Genomic DNA, 24,689 nt, shown 5'->3' with positions numbered 1-24,689 from the left:
CTTGAAAGATATAATCCACAAAATTCAACACAAGAAGACACACATGATCTGAATAGGCCTTTTTTTAAAAATTTGAATCAATAATTAATAACATTTAAAAGAAAAGCACCAAGCTCAGATGAGTTCATTGGTGATTTCTACCAAATATTTAAGGAAGAAATGATATCAGTTCCCTGCACCCTCTTTCAGAAGGTGAAAACAGAGGGACTATTGCTTAACTCATTCTGTGAGGCTAGCATTATCCTAATACATAAACCAGACATTATAAGAAAAGAAAACTACAGACCAATATTTCCCATGAACATATATGTAAAAATCCTCACCAAAATATTACCAAGTCAAATGCAACATTTGAAAAGAATTATACACCGTGACCAAGTAGGATTTATCCCAGGAGTGCAAGGCTGGCTCAACATTTGAAAATCAATTAACATAATCCATCTTACCAATAGGCTAAAAAAAAAAATCACCATTATAACAATAGATGCAGAAAAAAAATTCAGAAAATCCATTCATGATAAAAACTGTCAATAAACTAGTAATGGAAGGGAACTTCCTCAACTTGGGAAAGACTATTTACAAAAAACCTGCAGTTAACTTTATATTTAATGAAGAGAAACTTGAAGGTTTGCTGCTAAGAACAGGTGGAAGTCAAGGATGTCCACTCTCATCACTCCTTTCAACATGGTATTGGAAGTCCTTGCTAATGCAATAAGACAAGAAAGGCAATAAAAAGCACACAAATGGGAAGGAAGACATAAACTGTCTTTGTTTGTGTATGACATCATCATATGTAGAAAAACCTAAAGAACTGACAAAAGAACTCCTGGAACTAATAAGTGATCATAGCAAGGTTGCAGGATCCGAGTTAATACACAAAAGTCAATTGCTTTCCCATATACCAGCAATGAACAAATGAAATTTGAAATTAAAAACACAATAAAATTTTCATAAGCATCCCCCCAAAATGAAATAGTTATAAACCTAAGGAAATATATACAAGATCTATTTTAGGAAAACTACAAAACTCTGATGAACAAAACCAAAGAACTAAATAAATGGAAATATATTCTGTCTTCATAAATGGGAAGAATGAATATTAAGATATTAGTTTTTCCCAATTTGATTTATAGATTTAATACAATTGTAATCAACATTCCATGAAGTTGTTCTTATGGATATTTTACGGATATTGACAAACTGATCCAAAGTTTATATGGACAGGCAATAGACCAAAGATAGTCAATACAATATGGAAGAAGAAAAACGTTGAATGACTGACACTGCTTAAAGTCAAGACTTACTATAAAACTACAGTAAACAGGATGGTTTGGTATTGTGGTGTAAGAATAGACAAACAGATCAATGCGACAGAATACAGAGCCCAAAAAACAGTCTCAAAAATATAGACAACTGATCTTTGACAAAGGAGCAAACACAATACAACAAAGGAAAGATAATCTCTTCAACAATTAGTGCTGGAACAACTGTACATCCACATGAAAAAAATGAATGTAGGCAGACTTAACACCCTTCACAACAATTAACTCAAAATGCCTCATAGATCTAAATTTAAAGCACAAAACTGTAAAATTCCTAAAAGATAACATAGGAGAGAATCTAGCTGTGCTTGGGTCTGGTGATGCGTTTCTAGATAAAATATCAAAGGCATGATTCAGGGAAGACATAATGAATAGGCTGGATTAAATGAAAATTGAAAATATCTGCTCTGTGAAAGACACTAACAAGAGAATGAAAAGACAAACCACCCCGGGAGAAAATATTTGCAAAAGACTCGTCTGATGAAGGACTGTTATAAAAAATATACAAAGAATTCCTAAACCTCAACAATAAGACAACAAAAAAAAAGCAATTTAAAAATGAATCAAAGAACTTAACAGACATCTCACCAAAGAAGATATACAGATGGCAAATAAGCATATGAAAGGATGCTCCACAGCATATGTCATCAGGAAAATGTGCATTAAAACAACAACAAGATACCACCACAGACCTATTAGAATGGCCAAAATCCAGAACCCCAACACCAAATGTTGGTGAGGATGTGGAGCATAGGAACTCTCATATATGGCTGGTTGGAATGCAAAATGGTACAGTCACTTAGGAAAACAGTTTGGCAGTTTCTTACAAAACTAAACATACTTTTATTATAGGATTCAGCAACCACACTCTCTGATATTTACCCAAGTGTTAAAAAGTTATTTGCACCCAAAAGCCTGCACACAGATGTTTATAGCAGCTTTATAATTGCCAACACTTGGAAGCCACTAAGATATCCTTCAGTAGGTGAATTGATAAATAAACTGTGGTACATCCAGGCAGTGGAATATTATTCAGTGCTAAAAATAAATTACCTATAAAGCCATGAAAAGACATGGAGGAAACGTAAATGCTTATTCCTAAATCAAAGAAGCCAGTCTGAGAAGGCTACTTACTGTATGATTCCAACTATATGACATTCTGGAAAACACAAAAATATAGAGACAATAAAAAGTTCAGTGGTTGCCAGGGGTGTGAGGAGTTGGGGAGAGATAACAGGCAGAGCATAGAGGATTTTTAGGGCAGTGAAAATACTCTGTATGATACAATGATGGATATATGTCATTATACATTTGTCCAAACCTACAGAATGTACTACACCAAGAGTGAAACCTAAGGTAACCTATAGCCTTTGCATGATTATGATGTGTCAATGTAGGTTGATCTTGGGTAAAAAATTCTGCTGAGAGGCCAGCCCCATGATCCGATGGTTAAGTTCATGTGCTCTGCTTCGGTGGCCTGGAGTTCACCAGTTTGGATCCTGGGCCCAGACCTACATACTGCTCATTAAGCCATGCTGTGGCAGCATCCCACATAGAAGAAGTAGAATGACTTACACTAGGCTGTACAATGATGTACTGGGGCTTTGGGGAGAAAAACAAAAAATGAAGATTGGCAACAGGTGTTAGCTCAGGGCTAATCTTCCTTACCAAAAAAAAAAAAAAAATGCATACTTTAAAAAATAAAAAAAGGGGAGGTTCTCCTTAAAAAAAAATCTGCTGAAAGATGTTGATAATGGGGGAGGCTATCCATGTGTGGAAGCAGCGTATTTATGAGAAATCTCTATACTTTCCTCTCAATTTTGTCATAAACCTAAAATTGCTCTAAAATATAAAGTCTTTTAAAAAAATGCATACTCTGCACATAAGTCCACATTCCATTAACTCTTCGTTTTCTAACCTCCCTGCTTCAAAGTCTATCTCCTTTTTATCACACTATATAATTTGTGTTCATATGATCTCTTTTACCCCCTGCTTCCACTCAGTAAGTAAAAAATTCCATTCATGCAGATTTCCATCCTCTGGCCTCTTCTTTCTCACCATCTCCCCTCCTTTCTCCTCTCTCTCCTTCTCGTTTTCCTTCTTTCCTTCCTTCCTCCTTCTTCTCTCCCTCTTTTCTTCCTTCTTTCCTTCCTTTCTTTCTCTTTCTTTCTTTTGTTTATTAGTGGTTACATGAACGTCTAGCATGCAGCGAGTGCTCCATAGTTACCTAGCTTGCTAAAATTTAAATTGATGGTGGATGTTGAAAAACATAAAATCATTTTTATGCTTCTATTTGATGATTACATAGTTTCTTCTTTAATTGATTAATCCTTAAATTTATTCTAATAAATTTCATCTTTTTGTCACCTTACATTCCTGAGAAAACTCCTAATTTGACTTCCTATGTTATTATTATTTTTTTGGTTTTAATTTTATTGTTTTATTCTTTTAACTGAAATTGTATACAGAAATAAAACAATGCAACTTAAAGAACAGAGTGAAAGAAGACTGAAAAAGAAGAAAAAGCACAGCCTCAGTGAGCTAAGGGACAGTATCAGGCTGTTTATATGTACGTATGTTTAGAAATCCAGGAAGAGAGAAAGAAGACAACAGAAAGAAAATTGAAAAAAGTGATGAGAACAAATTGAAACTATAAAACCACAAATACAAGAACCTCAAGGAAGCTTTCCGTGTCTCTGCTGAGTATCTCCTGGCTTCACTGAGGTCTCTTTTCTCTGGTTGTTGGGAACTGTGATGATTCAAGGCCCCACTGAGTTGTTTTTGCCCAGCCTCGTGAATGTTTCCTCTGTGCATACGTAGATAGGTATTCAGCCAAAGACTTTAAGGAAACCTTAAGCAGATTTCTGGAGAGCTTTCTCTGTCTCTGTGTGATCTGTCCTTATAGTCTCACCTGCAGAATCTAGCTGCCTCCATCTCTCCAAACTCCGATCCTTGCCTCCTCAAATCATCAAACTTCAAACCCCTATATCATATGTCTTGTCCGTTTGTCTAATTGTTTACAGTGGGAGGTAATTCTGGACCACCTTACTTCCTCACGAGTTGAAGAGCTATTTCAAATGCAGTTTTTAAATAGATATCTTCATAGATAAAATAAATCTAATGAAGAAATCTTAATTTCCAACCATTGCAGCTTTCATCATATATTACTCCTAATAAGTAACCAACTGGGTTTTGTTTTGCTTTTTAAAATAACAAATTTCCTCTCTGTTTATTTCAAGAGACTAATTAAAACATTAAATAGAGGAGTACATTTTCTTCAATATAAAACTGTTAAATGGCAATTATCTTTGTAAACACATGTCTTCTGCTAACACTGAACACATACAAGCATGCAGATCCATCTAGACATACCTTCTGAAGCCAATATAAAGGAATAACAATACTGGCCACAAAAATGAGATATAACTGAAGGATTCAGATTTTAGAATTTTCAACTTTTAATTTTAAACGTAAATAAAATAGAAGTTAAAACGTCAGTAATTTTACATGGCATCTGCATCACTTACTTATTATCATCAATTAAGAGTTTTATTTTATAATATTCTGGGAAATGAGCCTGATATACAAAATAGCATGCAATATGTCTTTTTCCTTAAAATATGTATGAAAAATAGAACATTATGCAAGAATTCTATCTCAAATCTGCTCAGCAACTGGATATTGTAAATATCAATGCAGTTATGCCCTTATTTGAAAAATTTCCTGAAAAGATTTTAAGGAGACATTATTAGTACAGGTTTAGAGTGGAGTTTCCATTCATCTACGAGAATAGTCAATCATAATTTTTTCCCTTCTTTCATCTTTCCAAGCCACTGCTGGACAGCTAATTCCGCTGATATGTTATCAACAGCTATGGAGCTAAAAATGTTAAAAGGCCTCACAAGTCTCAAAGATGGATTAGATGTGGAGGAGGGAAGAAATGCACAATGAAGGTAAGATTTCTTACAAAACGTGTCATCTCTTTGAAAATTACTGCTATTATCAATATACATGGTTGGGGGCAATAGATAATACTAACATCTGCTGGGCCTTCCTATGTCCTACATGCCATTGTAAGTGTTACATATACATAGCAGCCCATTTATTCTTTGCAACAGCCCTATTAGAAAGACATTATTATTACCTCCATTTGACACCTGAGGAAATTGAAGAACTGAGATGTTAAGTAACTTGCCAAACGTCTCACAGCTGGTAAGCAGCAGGGCCATAAATTGAACCCCAACAACTAAACTGAACAACTTCGCAGCTATGCTCTACTGAAAGTATAATGGGGACGTTACTAACCATTGTCACAACTCTGGGCTCTTAAGTCTGTTCTGTTCAGCTCTCTCCAATTCTAGATGGGGGCATATAAGTAGCCAAGAGTATTGTAAGACTGGTCTTCTCAGAGTTCTCAGAGAAGAGCTGCAAAGTCCTGGGCACAGATGCGTGCTGTTCCTCCTAAGTAGTTAGCTGCTGAGGCTCTGGATCCAAGGTCACACACCGGAGCCTCCATTGACCCTGATTGCTTGGACCTCCTCTGCTCTTATGTGTTCTTCTCCCTTACATTGTTCTGTCATAGTTTCTTCTTTGTACTCTCAGAGACCCTATCCTATTTTCTTTCACAATGGAAATATATTAAAAACCAACGTCCCAAATATCAGCAACTGAAAAACAGACTTGGTTGTAGTGTGCTGAATCCTCAAACACTTCCTAGCAGAAAGGAGAGAGAGTGATGCAACTGATACTGGGAGCGGAGGGCATGTGAGGAGTCTTCCCTCCTAGAATGAATTTGATTCTTCAATTTTACGATGTTTTTATTGAAAGACCACTGCCTACTCTGTTCACTAACGCATCCTTGCTGCCTAGAACAGCTCCTGTCACAGTAGTGAGCACTCAATAAATATTTGAATGAATGGGTGAATGAATGAATGAACAATGCAAGTAATCAAAGGTAGACGAAATAGATACATTTCCATAGTAAAACAGGTTGAATGTTCATTCCCTGACTGTGAAAGTTTTAATTTATGCATTTCGAACTCTTTTCTCCTCCTTCCCTTATCCAAAAACTTGCAAAAGTCAATTGGTTCCTTGGCCCACCTTCTCAATCCCTTATTATGTATAGAACACTCATACACAATTGATTTTTCTTCCACTGTAGCTTTAAGGAAGTGATTACTGAAAATAAGTAAGAAAAATCAACCATTTGTTTCATACTGACTTTGAAAAAATAAAATTACAAATGCTAAGTAGCATCACAATTACCTCCTCAGTGAGAAATGAGAACCTCTGGAGGAAAACTAAGATGACACATGGCCAAACCTCCCCTAACAAACCTGCGGTAAACTGGCAAAACTCTTTGAAGATGTACGTAATAGCTAGTTTCCAGGCCATCTCCCTCACAGTGACACAGTCAGTTAACTGAAGAATACCCCTTACATTTCTTGTATATAAAGGCAGATGATGCAAAATTTTGCTCTTGGCTGAACCATGTCCACTTTGACCACTGAAGAAGCTTATGGAAGCCTGATTACTGGTCTTTGAGCATATGCATTCACTAAAAGAAGAATGTAGGTTCTAGCAACCTGATAGGAATAATTCATCATATTTTACTTCAGTGACACTTTGAGACCTGCAGTTTGACATTCTCTTACAGCCTTTTATTCCCAAGTCTATAAAATTGCTGTACTTTTAGAATGCTATCTGTATTTTAAACACTGTGCTCTCTGAAAGATATGTGGTTAAAATGTACCTTATATTTTTCTCTTAAGGAGATTTTATTTTACACTAGAACTTATGTGCTGGCTCTGACAAGTTTTGAAGTTACAAACCTCTATAATATAGAGAAATACAAAATAAGAAGGATATGAAACTCATTTACCCTCCTTTTCTTTTGCGTTTTTTAAGGCTAATTTTTCACCGGAAAGCAGGATGACTAAAGCTTACATGTAAAGGTTGTATAAGAATGATAATTTGGTCACTGACTCTACATATTTCTCTGTTAGCAGAGGGTGCTCTTTTGGGAAGACTGCCATTTTGGCAACATTAAGTCTGCATTTGTAGATAAAGCAACAGTATCTAGTCATGGTTGACCTATTGAAACGGAGATGATTCATTGAGATAATTTTCTACAACGAGACTATTAACTTTTAACAATTACCAGGGAACATGGATCTAGAAAAGAGACTTGAGGACCTACATATAAATAGGGTTCCTGTTTCACTGAGAGGAGGTGAGGACCATTAAAAATGGACTATGTGGAGATCATCGTGCAGTTAACTCCCCCACAGAACTGCTGCCTTAGAGCTTGCCTCCTTCTTTTCTGTCGCTCTACATGAAAAATGTTGGTAGGAAGCAAGTCATGGGAATGGTGTTGAGTTAAGATACATGGACTTGAAAGTGCCTCAGCAATTATCTGACTATATTTTCTCATAGAAAAAAGCTAGGTGTGGACATGAGAAATTTTTCACAACTCAGGCATTTAACTAAATGGAAATAGCACATATGAGGGACATGACAGTACCTCTAGAATAAGGATATACAAGAAATCACTCAGGGCTGTTACTCCTTACATCCAAGTTTTTGTTTCAAATTATTTAAACATTAAAGGATGCAATGTATCAGAATCATTAGGATAGTTTAAAATATCCTAGTTTAGGCATGGTAGCTAAAGTTTAGGTATGTTAGCTAAAGGGAAGTAATTTGTTTTCTGGTGGTTAGTAAACCTTGCATTCTCTTAGAGTTGAAATTATCTTAAGTGGGATTCTAGGAGAGGTATAGGTGTCAAATACTCATAGCATGATCTCCATATTTGTGCCCTCTGAGAAGATAAGCATAAGAAATGCTTCATTAGAGTGTCCTTGTAGCCATTGTATTAGTTTGCAATCTTTCAATTTGCAGTTATTTGCAGATGTATCAAGTGTAATGGGCTCCATTCAACACATAATCTTCCTTATTGGTTGCTTCTCACATGGTCAAGGGCATATTAAACACGTTCTTGGAACGAGTCCCTCTTTCAATCACTGTGCCAATAATCACTTAGCATACAAGTGGATTCTTTTCATTTAAAACAACCAGGTGGCTGAAGAGAGTCAGTTAATAAGCAATCAGCAAAATCAAAAGCAATAATGAAGCCCTTCAAGGTTTTGTGCTGTATTGCTTGATACATAATCTCTATTTTGTGAGTAAATATATAGGATGCCTAGCGGTTGAATGACTTTGCTGATGCCACATTCCTCTCTTTGTGAGTTTATTCAGCTTTGAAGTTCTCACTGCCAGGAGAGATCTGACATCTGTTTGAAGGCACTACCTTCTGTTGTAGTAGACTCAGTGTTGCAGAGTTGGGTTTCTACTGATACTACAGAGTTCACCAGTGCCTGTCAACATATCTTTCATCTATACAAAGGGGTAGAAAACAGTAACCACAAAGACTGTATTGAATCTACTCATCTAATTTGGCACAAAAAAATACATCCTATAATTAGAAGGATTTTATCTGAAAGCTACATTGGGACCTTCAGAAGTTAAATTTTAAGGTTTTTCTTGCCCATCACAATCTACTTTGAATGAAAAAAAACCCTTTATCATGTTATGCATTACTTTTACAAAGATTGGAACATTACTTTTCTGATGACATAAGTCAATATTTCTTTTTTTTCCCCTTGATATTGTTCTTTTGGGCCTGCCAGATCCAGTGTCAACGTGAATAAAACTCAAAGTTTAAATTGGGAAGAATCTTCAAAAGCCTTGAGACAGTCTCCATTTCTCTATTGTATGTTAGATAAGCTTTAGTTTTATTAGGTTATGATTGTATTCTAGATTGAATAATACTTCATATCTAATGGAAGAGATATAGGGGCCTATCAGGCCCAGATGACATTCTGAATAAGAAAAGTTCACTGTCTCCGCTGCTCTACCTTATTTCATCTGTCTGTCTCTTTAAGTGCCTACCATCCACTCAACATAGAGAAGCAATCAGTATTCTCATTTTGCCCTTGTAATTTCACAAGTCCAAATTACTTGATTACGGTTAGCTCTATTTCATAAGGAACCCCTTAATGGTTGTAATTTTCTTATTATCATTTGAATATCATGGCGTATGTATGTGTATGCATCCTGGGATCATTAATTTGCTCCAGAAAATATGTCAGAGCCTCATCTCCTGTGAATGCTTTCACTCTCTCATGATGTCAAAGGATCGAGCTCTTAAAAGTTAAGAACAAAGAAGAGCAAGACAACACTGTGTAGGTGCATAAAAACAATCCCTGTTTCCCAGGGAAACGTTATGTGGTGTTGTGGGAGATGAGCCTTCTCCTATTGCTAGTTTCCCAATATGTCACATGATACCACATATTACGAAAACACCCAAAATCTGCTCTCTATTCTCACAACCCTGTTTTATACTTGACAAATTCTAGATTGAATTATTCAATTTGTAAGTTCTGTCTATTTTCATCAAGAAATGTAAGCCCCTCTGTTTTTTTAACTGTAAGGCTCACCCCTTTAATCTTTAAGCATTCTTCTAAAGCTACAGCATCCTTAAAAGCAAATACTTTCATATTTCTTATTCCCTAACTATGCGTTTAGACAGCACTTTGAGTTATACAAACAACTTTGATTCCGTGGCATCTGTCTAAACGGCAATGTCCTGCTCTACCTCTGTTACAGACCATTTAAATTCCAAGAAATATTGTTAAAATGGATAGAAAATCCTAATCTGAAATATTTTAGTCCTATAATATTTGCAATACTTTTAGATCAGCAATTTTAATGTGTGTGCCAAGAAAACCCTATCCTTTGGGAGATAGATAGATAGATAGATAGATAGATGATAGATAGATATAGACAGAAATAGAGATATTATAAAAAATAAAGGTCCAATAAATTTGAGCAACACTTTGTTAACAAAGTCAAATGGAGTTCTTTACTAAATGGCTTATCAGATTCTTTAATACACTTTTCAGACTAATGAATTTCCAAGATAGGGGAATAATATAAAGCAAATTGCAAATAGCTAGAAATTGTTCTTTTTTTGGAAACATCTCTTATGTTTTCAATGACTCCTATAGAATTCACTCTGATAATATGGTCTTTGATAGAACAAATGCAAAAACAGAAATTCTCATGTACAAAGATTTGGGGTCAAAATTTGGGGTTTTACATTAATAATTTATCTTCTGTATGGATGAACTCATTTTGTTCGAGGTATGTTTAAGCATTAATAATATTCCAAGCAGTTATCAAAAAATTTTGCGTGGCAAATTTCCCAAGTTCTTTAGTACTATTATCTTGTTCTCGTAGTGATACTTTTGTCTTTCTGACACATTCTTACGAAACAAAAGTTTCTTTAACCTGGTTACATCTAGGTAACTAGAAGTACCTCTGTATGAGTCACTACTGCACCAAGACAACTGAAGAGGTGGGCTCTAGGGAATAGGTGGAAAATTAATGCAATCTGCAAGTTCCAGATTTGCTTTACAGGTATCCCAGTGGCAGTGATTTATTTCTGTACACTGCAATGTCAGAACAATGACAAAACTAGTCCAGAGTGATGGCATTGAAGATTGGCACCAACGTTTTCTATTGCTTATGACTCATGGAAACAGGCAATTTTATTGTCAGAACTGGAACAGTGATATAACAGCAAGGAGAGATTTGTTTATTTCCATGTGATAAAGGTACTGGAAGGGTGAGGGGCGACTGGGCAGATTCAGTCATTTTACTTTTAAATAAGCACATTTAGGAGTAGGTAAGCCCTGAGCTAGCATCAGGTATGTTTTAGAACTGAAAACTGTGCATAGAAACGATAGGAACTTTTCTAAACTTCAAAATATTTGAAAACAAAACACTCAACTACTTGAAGATTTCAAGAAAGAATATAGCAAAAAGAGACAACTTGTCTATATGGTTCCGTAATGATGTGGCAATAATACTCACATAAAAATCATTAAGGGGCTGGCCCCAAGGCCGAGTGGTTAAGTTCGTGTGCTCCGCTGCAGGCGGCCCAGTGTTTCGTTGGTTCAAATCCTGGGCGCGGACATGGCACTGCTCATCAAACCACGCTGAGGCAGCGTCCCACATGCCACAACTAGAAGGACCCACAACGAAGAATATACAACTATGTACTGGGGGGCTTTGGGGAGAAAAAGGAAAAAATAAAATCTTTGAAAAAAATCATATTAAAAGAGATAATTTATTCAATATTTTGCTTCTTATTTTACTGAAAAAAAAAACCCCAGAAACTATCTGAACATGTCTACACACTTCTACAAACAAATCCACCTGCTATCTCCCGAACTGTGTGCACATTCTCTGCCCTCCCCTATATTTCAGCGAATGAACTAATGGCCTCATGTCTAAGATCAAATCTTCTACAGGTGTGCAGATTCTATTTCCCGTCAGTTTTTTTAAGAAACACCACAGTATTTCCTTTCTTTTTCTGTAACACTAACTTTCTCTCTTTCTACTGCATTATTATCATCAGCATAAGAGCATGATATAATATCTTCCATCTCAACAAAAAAATTCCCTTGATCCCACCCCTACAATCTCTATCTTACTCATTTTGCTCAGTCATATAAGAGGAAAACAAATCTTCAGAAGTGTTGACTCTGCTTGTCTTCTCCTGCGCGTCTTCTTGAATTAACACTTAATCAGAATTCTGTTTCCACCATTTCACAAACTTATTTTTGTTGAAAGTCACCGCTGGTCGCCTCATTGCTATTCTAACACCAGCTCTTAGGCTCTGCCTCACTTGACTTTTGGTGAGATTTGACACAGCTGGTCACTGTCTCTTCTCTGAAGCAATTCCACCAATTGACTTTCATCGCACTCTCCTAGTCCGGTTCCTGTCTCACGGGCTGAGCCATCCTTATCTCTCCGGATATCTCTCATCATTTTCATGTGTAAAATTTGGAGTTCTCTTGGGAACAGTACTTTAGGTCCATATTCTTCTTTATTCTTATTATTTTCCTAGATAATTTCACTTAGTATTAGCTTTATAGCAATCTTCATACCCATATTCCCAAATAACATATTTAGTTATGATCTTTGATACAAAACCCAAACACTTCCATAAATAAACAAATTGATAAATTGGATTCTATCAAAATTTAAACCTTTTGTTCTGTGATAGATCCTTTTAGGAGAACGAAAAGCCGCAATTTGGGAGGTGTTTCAAAATCACACATCTGACAATGAATTTTACCCTAATATATAAAGAACTCTCAAATAAAACTTAATCTTAGAAAACAAACAAACAAAACAGTCAAAGATAGGCAAAAGATGTAAGCAGATGTTTCACCAAAGAAGATGGATGGATAATAAGCACATAGAAAGATACTCAATTTCATTAGTCATAAAGGAAAAGTTTACTAAAATCATTATGAGATACTTCTAAACACCTATTAGAAAGATAAAAAAAATTAAAACTTAAAAACTGACGTTACCAAATACTGGCAAGTAGAACCTTACAACTTGCTGGTGAAAATGTAAAATGGTATGGCTCTTTTGAAAATTTGGCAATTTCTTATAAAGTTAAAAGTATACTTATGCTATAGCCTGGCATTTATGAGAAATAAAGCTTTTGTTAACACAAAATTCTGCAGGTAAATATTTATAGGACCTTTATTCATAATCACCAAAAACTGGAAAAAGCCCAAATGTCTATAAGCAAACTGGTGCATCCATACACCTCTATACTCTCCTGCCTCAAGTGAAAATCCCTGTTTTTGTTGACATCTGCTTTTCTTGGACACTATACATTCAATTCCTACAACAAATTCTGTTGTTTTACTTTCAAAATACATCCAATTCCTTCTCATCATCTGTAGTTTATGCCACCATTGTGTCTCTTCTGGCCTACAGCAATCTCTCCCATCTTGAACATTTGTGGGCTTAGGGTAAGACTACAAATAGAAGCCCACATACCATACATCTAAATATTTAAAAGTTTAAAACATTCTAAAAATGCTTAAATAAAATATAACAGCAGAGGAAGAGCCAAGTTGCTGCCCTTGGGCTCTAGCTGCCAGATTTTAGCCTGCCTACTTGTCTTTCTCCCCACTCCTCACCCTGCTGTATCCTACATGTGAGGCCTCTCATACAAATACCTAGACAATCAAGCTTGCACATTTGAATTTAATCCACAGCCTCTGAAAACAAATATTTCTTAGCTACCCCTCAGACTTGGGGGCATATACTCACAGGTGGTTAAATATTTATGGAGTCCAGTGCAAAATTAAAACACAGACTATCTCGATCAGAAAGCAGGGGAAAAAAAAGAGATACCATTAAAGTTACTAATTCTAAAGCTTTTTTATTTCTTCTAAGGTCTCTCTCTTGTCATGGTATTTTATTTGCTACTTATTGTCATTCTAAATAAAGAAGAATTAATATTGTATATTAGCATACATTTTACGGTTCTTTCTATTGTGCAATGCCACTTTTAAGTTTAAATAGAACATTTAATGTATGCAGAATTATCAAAATTACACAGTTCTTATTGTAGCTTGTATATGGAGATGAATTTTGTTCTTACTAAAACAGTGGAAATGCTGCTTATACTAGCTCCACCGTTTTTATTTCACTTCTTGACATGTACACAGTTTACTAACACTCTCTACTTCCGCTTACTGACGAGTAAAGGAGGATTGAAAAGAAAAGGAACTATGGGTTGCCCTTTCTTTCTACTCCCTTCCATGTTACCATTTTTCCATGTAAGTGGTTGGCTAATACAGAAAGTAACAGGAATAAGAAAGGATGGGATAGAGTTCCTTGGTTGTGTGCATTTCTTAGAATGCCATTTCCTTTTTCTATAAGAACAGCAAGTTATGATTCGAACTGAGAATGTGACCTCTGTGACTATCAGCCTGCTCCCCAACCTCACCACCCTTACTCAGTCATAAATATAACACATTTTCCTCATTCTCATTTTGCAACTTATTGAATTCCTAAGCATTGTGGGTCCACTGGAATTCTGTGTTCATGGGACATCACGAACTCTACATATGAATGTGATTGCCAGGATTGACTTACATGCAGCTTGCGTGTATCTCCTCTGCTTATGCACAAGCACAATTATTGCATTGGACTTCACTTACAAAGCACAAGTTCAAAGATAAATTATTAGGAATTTCAAAATGATGACAGCAATACATTAAACCAAATGAGGAGCCCTTCTGAGTCTTTGTCCCTGTGCCACTGCACAGGTCGTATGCCCATGAAGCCAGCCTTGCACGTAGTGGTGGAGTATTCTGCCCTTGGAAAAGTAAACAGGGAAAATAGTCATGGTAGTTCAAGATTTCCAGAGTTCCAGATACCTAGAGAACGGGAAGGAGAGATGTGTGCTCCATTGTGAGAGTTGGGGACAGCTTTGCTGCATGGATTCCTCACTGGGAATAGGGTAAGAATAGTGCCCAGGGCTGGACTTTCTCTTCCAGGTTTAAGGACAACTGCCTCCTAACTGGCTTTTCATTTCTGTTCCTAATCCTACTATATTTTAACCACATATAATCTAGAGCAATCCTCTTCCAATGTACGTCAGACCATGACACTCCTCTGGACAAAACCATTAATCTCATTCCAGGTCAGAATCAAGGCCAAAGTCCTTATAATGATCTGCATTTCCCTTGATGACCTGCTGACCTTATTTCTTACTATTTTCTACTCTCCACCTCCATTCCAGTTATATTGGCCTCTTTTCTATTCTTTGAATGAATAACTAAACTCCTGTTAGCTCTGTTTGTTATTAGTGTCAGCAATCTTCTTGGTCTATCCAGGTCACTGTCACTTTCCAACCATCCAATGTCGATACTGCAAAGTGATCATCTTAAAATGACAAATTTGAGCTCATCATCTGACTGTTCCAATATTTTTAATGGCTTTCCATTAGATGTAGGATAAAGTCCAAATCTCTTAACATGAGGAATAAATAATCGATTCATAGTAGTTGAGTATCTGACACACACTAAGCATTAAATTAGTGAAAATTATTGTTATTAAGGAAACATCTACTGATGAACTCAACACTCTTCCATGGGAAATGGTGTAATTTTCATCTTTCTTTTGTAATAAATTAATAGCTCTTCCTCTACCCCAAGTAATATTGCCTTTCTTATATCCTTTCCTTCCAATCCTTCCTTCCCTCCTTCTTTCTTCCATCTTTTTGATTTCCCTCTTTCACACCTTCTTGCTCATTCTCTCACCCCCATCCCTACTCACCTAGTGGCATTTGCACAATAACTCTTTAATAGGGAAATTGTCACAGATCTGGTAGAAAGCTCTTTTAATGAGTAATAAATGTTAAGCAGTAATAATGCCCTATTGTAATTGAAAGGGCTGATAATCAGCAATGCAGATTAGTAGAGAGCTGCAGCCTTTGGGTATGAAAGAAATTGAGTTAGGTCTAAAATCAATCAGATGGTAAGTAAGCTGTCAGGAATAATGACAGAAACACTAAGCTCCAGGATTAAACCCATAACTTTTTGGACTGATGATACTTTCTGCTGCCAAACGCTTTGGCTTTTGCTACTTTGAGGAGGGGCTGTAATGGCTGATTAGCTGGAGTAAGTACAATTATCCAACATTCTCCCAAGTGGTTGTAATTTTTTCATATTGCTTTTATCATATTCAACAAATCTCAAAGTTTATCTAACTTACATAGTGACCTGAATGCATTTTTATAATATTTATAAATCTTTCTTACATAGCAAAGCCAAAATATCCCTTTCTTTAGGAGTTCATGGTAGATAGATTTCAAATCACTTAACTTTAAAATAACAGCAGAAGATTATTGTCTCAATTACAAGTTTTTAAAGTGTCAATTTTATGAGACTAATTGAGATTCATTTTGATAAATATCTTTTGATGATAAATAGATGGCCCTCTACTATGTATTAAAGAACAGCTTGTTTCCTTTGGATTAAATTTTTATGGTAAAATGCAAATAATTTTCCATTTCTTATAATTTATGATGTTATTACCATATCCTGTTACATAAAATGACAATGAGCAAAAACACTCCCGCTGCTGCAATCTGTGCTGAAAGCTCCCTCAAAATATATTGTCTCCATTCCCATCCGTAGCTATAGCTGTAGGAAGGAGGAATTTTCTCACAGTATTTGCTGGATGATGGTAATACTTGGTTATAATAGGCACTAAAAATATAACATGCTTTTGCTCAGCTCAAATTATAAACAGCCAAAGCTCTCTGAATAAGAATCATATGCTTTTAAGATTCATTTCTGCCTGTCAGTGTTTTCTGTTTATTATTATTGGCATTTATTTCCCATTTATATACAAATAAATTCAATAGGAATTGCTAGACTCTGCAATCAATATGATGCATAATCCAAGTCTAAGTCTAAATGTGTGTAGCCTTCTACCAATCACTTTACGATTTGGAGAACTATATCTAATTGCAAGAATAGAAAGTTTTAAGGCCTGCAAACATCCCGAAAACTCGATGTTTCTTCATGCTTAAGAGTGCTATGAGCTAGTGAGTAATTTACCAATAGCTGTGAGTAATTTACATAAGTTTTATGAAACTGGGACCATAGACTTTGGAATATTGTAATGGAAACCAGAATTTCTTCTTCTTCAAAATCTAGACTGTGAGACTGAGGGAATAAAACATGGTGGTTTATAGTTCTAGCGCTGGAAACAGATTGCCTACATTCAAAGTTGGCCTTTTCAATTATATGACCACAGGTCTCAGTTTCATTATGCATAAAATAGGAATAAAGACAGTATCTTGAGAAGACTAAATGAGAAAATGTGATATTTCTAAAACCCTGATAATTATTGAAATTTCATAAATGCTCAATAAATATTAGATATTATCATGTTAAATTGATTCTAAGGTGCATTTTTTCTTGAATTTTAATACTCTGAAATAGGATGAATATTACAGTCTATAGTTTCTTACAATTACTGTAGGCCACAACGCAGTCATCACATAGTAGATATATAAACATCAAAAGAAGTAGCATTAACGCTTAAAGATTGTTGGAGCCGGCCCGTGGCCGAGTGGGTAAGTCCACGTGCTCTGCTTCGGAGGCCCAGGGTTGGGATCCTGGGTGTGGACATGGCACCACTCATTAGGTCATGCTGAGGTGGCGTCCCACATGCCACAACTAGAAGAACCCGCAACTAAAATATACAACTTGTACTGGGGGGATTTGGGGAGAAACAAGCAGGAAAAAAAAGAAGAATATTGGCAACAGTTGCTAGCTCAGGTGCCAATCTTTAAAAAAAATACTTAAAGATTGGAGACATATCTCTTCATTTTTTCAAGGTCTTTGTTCATTTCATTCATCAATGATTTTTAATGTATAGTCTTACAGAATTTTAATATGACTATTTCAAATTATATTGTTTTTGGCTGCTACTGTAAATCGTATTTTATTTTCCAACTTTCATTGCTTGTATATATATATGATATTGGTAATATATGTATTGTATATATAATATATATGATATAATAGCAGTATATATCATATATAATTGATTTTTATGTTGACTTTATATCCTGTAATATTACAAAATTTATTTGTTGGTTCTAGTGGTTTTATTTTACAGATTTTGTAGGATTTTATATGCACATTTCCTGTAGTTAGCAAAGAAAGACAGTTTACTTCTTCTTCTCTGATATGTATTTTTTTAAAAACTAGCCTCACTGCAATGGTAAGGGTATAATGTACCATGATAAATAGATATCACTTCTGTGTTCCTAATCTCAGAGGGGAAGTCTTCAGTCTTTTACCATTAAGTAAAAGAATTAGCTGTAAGTTTCTCATAGATGTCCTTTATCAGGTTGAAGGAGTTTCTATTTTTAGTTAGATGAAAATTTTTATTATGATGGGTGCTAAATTTTGTCAAATTCAAATACTTTTCTTGCATATATTGAGATTGCCATACAATTCTTCTTTTTCAGTCTGTCAATATGGCAGATTACAGTGATTGGTTTACAAATATCAAACCAGCTTTGCATTATTGAGATAGGTCACAGTCATGGTTGTGGTGTAGTATCTTTTTTATGTATAGGTATATTTAATTTGGTAATAGTTGGTCAAGGATTTTTTGTATTGATATTCATGAGGAGTATGTCCTTAGTTTTCATTTCTTGTAATGTCTTTGAGTATCATAGCAATGCAGGACTCATGTACTCAATTGGGTGCTGTTTCCATTTCCTCCTTCTCTGCTTTCTGAAATAGTTTATGTAAGACTGATAGAATACACAGCTTTAGTCCCTTGGATCTAGTTTTTTTTTTTGGAAACTATTTTGTTTAAAAATTTCATCGATAAGTTTAATATCTTTAATAACTAGAATACTATTCAAATTTTATATCACTTTTTAAGTCAGTTTTTATTATTTTTTTAAAGGATATGTCAATTTTTTCTAGTTGTTTTTCTCAGTTTAGGCTGCTGTAATGAAACACCATAGATCAGGTGGCTTAAACAACAAATATTTATTTCTTACAGTTCCAGAGGCAGAGAAGTCTAAATTTAAGGTACCAGCTAATTTGGTTCTTGGTGAGATCCTCTTCCTGGTTTTCAGACAGCCTCTTTCTTGCTGTGCCCTCACATGGTAGAAAGATCATCTCTCTCTTGTCTCTTATTATAAGGGCTCCACCCTCATGATCTAATTACCTCCTAAAGTTCCCACCAGACATTTACAGAATATTCCATCCAACAGTAGCAGAACATACATTCTTTTTTTTTTTTCTATTTCTGGAGGTTGACAGTCTCAAACAAGGTGGCAGAGTTGAGTTTCTTATGGAGCCTCTAGGGGAAAATCCAATTCCTCGCTTTTCCTGTTTTTTTTTTTTTTTTTCCTTAAAGATTGGCACCTGGGCTAACAACTGTTGCCATTGTTTTTTCTCTGCTTTATTTCCCAACCCCCCCTGGTACATAGTTGTATATCTTAGTTGCAGGTCCTTCTAGTTGTGGGATGTGGGATGCTGCCTCAACATGGTCTGACGAGTGGTGCCATGTCCGTGCCCAGGATCCGAACCCTGGGCTGCCGCAGCGGAGCATGTGAAATTAACCACTCGGCCACGGAGCCGGCTCCCCGAACATACATTCTTATCAACTGCACATGGAATATTCTGTAGGATAGATCATAGATTAAGCCACAAAACAAATCTTAGTAAATTTCAAAGGATTGAAATCATATCAAGCACCTTTTCTGATCACAATGGTATGAAACTAGAAATCAATTTCAAGAAGAATACTGGAAAATTCACAAATATGTAAAGATTAAGCAATGTGCTACAGAACAATCAATGGGTCAAGAAGTAATCTATAGAGAAATTCTTTAAAAACTTGACAAATACGAAAATGGAAATACAACATACTACAACTTGTGGGATACAGCAAAAGGAGTCTTAAGAGGGAATTTTATCATGATAAATACCTACATTAAGAAAAAAAGAGTTATAATAAACAAATTAACTTTTCACCTCAAAGAAACAAGAAAGAACAATCTAAGTGCAAAGTTATTAGAAGAGAATAAATAACAGTGATTAGAGTGGAAATAAATGAAATAGAGAATAAAAAGACACTGGAAAAGATAAATAAAGCTAAAAGCTGATTTTTTTAAGAAATAAAGAAATGAGACAAATGTTTAGTTTGACTTGACAGGAAAAAAGCAAGATGACTCATAAATAAGATTAGCAATAAAAGAGGAGCCATTCCAACTAATACCACACAAATATAAAGGGTCAATAGACTACTGTGAACAATTACATACCAATAAATTGGACAACCTAGAAGAAACAGATAAATTCCTAGAAACATACAACCAACCAAGACTGAATTGTGAAGGCGTAGAAAATCAGATCAATTTCTAGTACAGAGTTTGAATCAGTAATTAAAAACCTCCCAACAAAGAAAAGTCCAAGACTAGAGGACTTCACTGGTGAATTCTACAAAACATTTAAAGAAGAATTAATACCAATCCTTCTCAAACTCTTCTAAAAAATAGAAAAGGAGGCAACACTTCCAAACTCATGTTGTGAGGCCAGTAAAACCCTTATACAAAAACCAGACTAGGACACTAGCAAGAAAAAATTATAGGCCAATATCCTTGATGAACATCGATGCAAAAATCCTCAACAAAATATTAGCAAATCAAATTCAACCATACATTAAAAGGATAATACAGCATCATCAAGTAAGATTTACTTCAGAGATGCAAGGATGGTTCAACATCTGCAATCAATCAATGTGATGCAATGTTAACAAAATGAAGGATAAAAATTATATGATTGTCTCAATATGTGCAGAAAAAGCATTTGACAAAATTCAACATCCATGCATAAAAAAAAACTCTCAAAAAACTGTGTAGAGGGAATATACCTCAACATAATAAAGGCCATATATGACAAGCCCATAGCTAACATACTATACAATGGTGGAAAGCTGAAAGTTTTTCCTCTATAATCAGGAATAAGAGAAGGATGCCCATCCTGCCACTTTTCAGTATAGTACTTGAAGTCCTAGACAGAGCAATTAGGCAAGGAAAAGAAATAAGGCATCAAAATCAGGAAGGAAGAAGTAAAACCATCTTTATATGCAGGTGACGTGATATTACATATTGAAAACCCAAAAGACTACCAAAAAACTGTTAGGATAAATAAATGAATTTGGTAAAGTTGTAGGATGTAAAATCAATACACAAAAACCAGTTGCATACACTGACAATTAATTATCAGAGAGAAATTAAGAAAATAATCCCATGTGCAATTGCATCAAAAGAATAAAATACCAAGGAATAAACTTGTGCAAGGTGGTGAAACATCTGTACACTAAGAACTATAGTAACATAAAACTGATAAAATAAATTGAAGAAGACACAAATAAATCAGAAAATATTTCATGCTTATAGATTGGAAGAACTAATACTGTTAAAATGCCCATACTACCCAATGCAGTCTACAGATTCAATGCAATCTCAGTTAAAATTCCAATGGCATTTCTCATACTAATAGAAGAAACAATCCTAAAATTTGTTTGGAAACACAAAAGACTCTGAACAGCCAATGCAATCTTGACAGAGATGTATGAAGATGGACCTATCATACTTCGTGATTTCAAACTATATTAAAATCTTTAGTAATCAAAATAGTATGATATTGGCATAAAAACAGGCATGTAGTTCAATGGAACAGAATAGAGAACCCAGAAATAAACTCACGCATTCATGGTTAATTAATTTACCCCAAAGGAAACATTGGAGCCAAGAATACAAAATGAGAAAGAATAGTCTCTTCAATAAATGGTGTTGGGAAAATTAGACAGCCACATGCGAAAGAATGAAACTGGACCCATCATCTACCATATACAAAAATCAACTCAAAATGGATTAAAGACTTGAATGTAAGATCTGAAACCAAGAAACTCCTAAAGGAAAACATAGGAGGTAAGCTCCTTGACATTGGTCTTGGTCATGACCTTTTGGACTTGACACCAAAAGAAAAGGCAGTAAAAGCAAAAAATGAACAAGTCAGGTAACATCAAGCTAAGAACCTTCTGCACAGCAAAGGAAACTATCAACAAAATGAAAAAGCAACCTACAAAATAAGAGAAAATATCTGCAAATCATATATCTGTTAAAAGGAAATATCCAAAATATATAAAGAACTCACAAAGCTCAATAGCAAAAAAACAAACAACCAAATTAAAAAATGGGCAGAGATGAGGCTGGCTCAGCAGTGTGGTGTTGGTGAAATTCATGCTCTCTGCTTTGGCAACCCAGGGTTCACAGGCCCAGATCACAGGTGCAGACCTAGCACCATTCATCAAACCATGCTGTGGCAGCATCCCACATAAAATGGAGGAAGATTAGCACAGATGTTAGCTCAGCAACAATCTTCCTCAAGCAAAAAGAGGACGATTTGGAACAGATGTTATCTCAGGGCCAATCTTCCTGAAGCATAAGAGGACAATTAGGAACAGATGTTAGCTCAGGGCCAATATTCCTCACCCCAAAAAAAAAGAGCAGAGGAATTGCATAGACATTTTCCTTTTCCAAAGAATACATATAAAAGGCCTACAGTTACATGAAAATGTGCTCAGCTTCCTTAATCATCAGGAATATACACATCAAAAACACAATGAGATATTACTTCTCACATGTTAGAATGGTTATCATCAAAAAGACAGGAGAGGGCCAGCCCGGTGGCATAGAGGTTAAGTTTGCAAACTCTGACTTGGTGGCCTGTGGTTTGCAGGTTCAGATCCTGGGCATGGACCTAGCACTGCTGCTCAAGCCACAATGTGGCGGCATCCCACATAAAGTAGAGGAAGACCGGTACAGATATTAGCTCAGTGAAAATCTTCCTCAAGCAAAAAGAGGAAGATTGGCAACAGATGTTAGTGAGGGCCAATCTGCCTCACCAAAAAAAAAAAAAAAAAAGACAGGACATAACAAGTGTTGGCAAGAATGTGAAGAAAAGGGAACTCTTGTACACTGTTAGAAGGAGTGTAAATTTGTATAGCCATCATGAGAAACAGTATGGAGGTTCCTCAAAAAATTAAAAATAAAATCACCATATGATCCAGAAATGCCACTTTTGGGTGTATATCCAAAGGAAAAGAAAACAGGGTGTTGAAGAAATATCTGAACTCCCATGTTCATTGAGCATTATCTGTAATAGCCATGATATGAAAACAATCTAAATGTTCATCAATGGATGAGTGGATAAAGAAGATGCAGTATATATAGGTACCATGGAATAGTTTTCAGCCCTGAGAAAGAAAGAAATCCTGCCTTTTATGACAACATGGATGAACCTTGAGAGCATTACGCTAAGCGAAATAAGCCAGACAGAGAAAGATAAATACTGTATAGTATCACTTTTACGTGGAATCTTAAAAAAAAAGTTAAAGTCATAGAAACAGAGTAGAAAAGTGGTTGCTAGGGTTTAGGGGATGGGGGACACAGGGAGAGGCTAAGAAGGTACAAACCTTCTCGTATAAGCTGAATATATTTTGAAGATCTAATGTAAAACATGGCGACTATAGTTAAGAACATTGTATTATATAATTGAAGTTTGCTAAGAGAGTGGAACTGAAATGTTCTCACTAAAAAAATGTGAGATGATGGATGCATTAATTAACTAGATGGTGGGAATCCTTTGACAATGTATACATATATCAAATTACCACAATGTACACTTGTAATATCTTACAATTATGTTTTCCACTGTATCTCAATAAAGCTTAAAAATATTGAAAAAACAAAACAAAACTAAGACCCCAGCCTTGTCCCCATGACCAGTTGTAGAAATGAGATATGTAGCATCTACATTTTCTTTCATTTTGTGTTCTACATGTTTCCACATTTAAATTATTTGCTCTGTTTTCCTCCCCCTCATCTTTCTCTTTTTAAACATGGATGTTGGTGGTGGTAAACGACATTTTAACTCAAAAATTAAAAATTCATAAAATGCGATTGTGGCCAATTTAAAGGAAGAATGGACATCATTCAAAGTTTTTCTTACTCATACCTAGAGACAGGAACTCCAGAGACCTTGGGTTTTTACAATTTGGGCAATAGGTGAGCACTTTTATTTGTTATGTAATTGTGTTATTTTTCTATTGATGCTCTGAGAAATTACCACAAGCTTAGTGCCTTAAAACAGTACAAATTTAGTGTTTTACAGTTTTCATGTTAGAAGTGGTACAGCAGACTAAAGTAAAGGCGTTAGAAGACTACATTCCTTTCTAGAGTCTTCAGGGGACAACCCCTTTTCACTCATTCAGTTTGTTAGCAGAATTCGGTCCTTGCAGATGGAGGACCAAGATTTAGATTTTCTTGTTGCCTGAAGTCTGACAGTAGTTTCCGGGTTCCAGAACCCATGGCATTCTGTGGGTAGTGATCCCTTCTCTCTCATCTTCGAAGTCAGCAATGGCAGGTCAAGTCCTTTTCATGTCACGTGTCTCTCTGACCAAAGCCTGGGAAGTTTCTCTGCTTTTAAATACTTATGTGTTTAGATTAGGCCCATATGGATAATCCAGTCCAAGTTCTTAACTTTAACCATGTCTGCAAAGCCCTTTGCCACGTAGGGGAATATATTCATCTATCGCAGGAATTAGGTTCTAAGGAGATATTTGTGCCTCCACAGATGAGGTGATCATATTGCGTTAGTTTTGATCATTAGCCAGGCTATCGGTCTAGGACCTCCTGCATGCCAATCTGACGCATGGGCCCAGACTTGAAACCAGTAGCGAGTGACCTAAGCCAGCAGGGAGCTTGGAGCACCCTCTCTAGCAAGGATGAGATTTGTAAGAAATTTAGTTCCCGGGGAGCAGTGGCAGCAGTGCTGTTTCCTTTTCTAAAGCTTTTCCATTTTCTACAATTAA

The sequence above is a fragment of the Equus caballus genome, chromosome 5 (assembly GCF_041296265.1).
Source record: "Equus caballus isolate H_3958 breed thoroughbred chromosome 5, TB-T2T, whole genome shotgun sequence".
Taxonomy (NCBI): Eukaryota; Metazoa; Chordata; class Mammalia; order Perissodactyla; family Equidae; genus Equus; species Equus caballus.
This window is presented reverse-complemented; position numbering follows the sequence as displayed.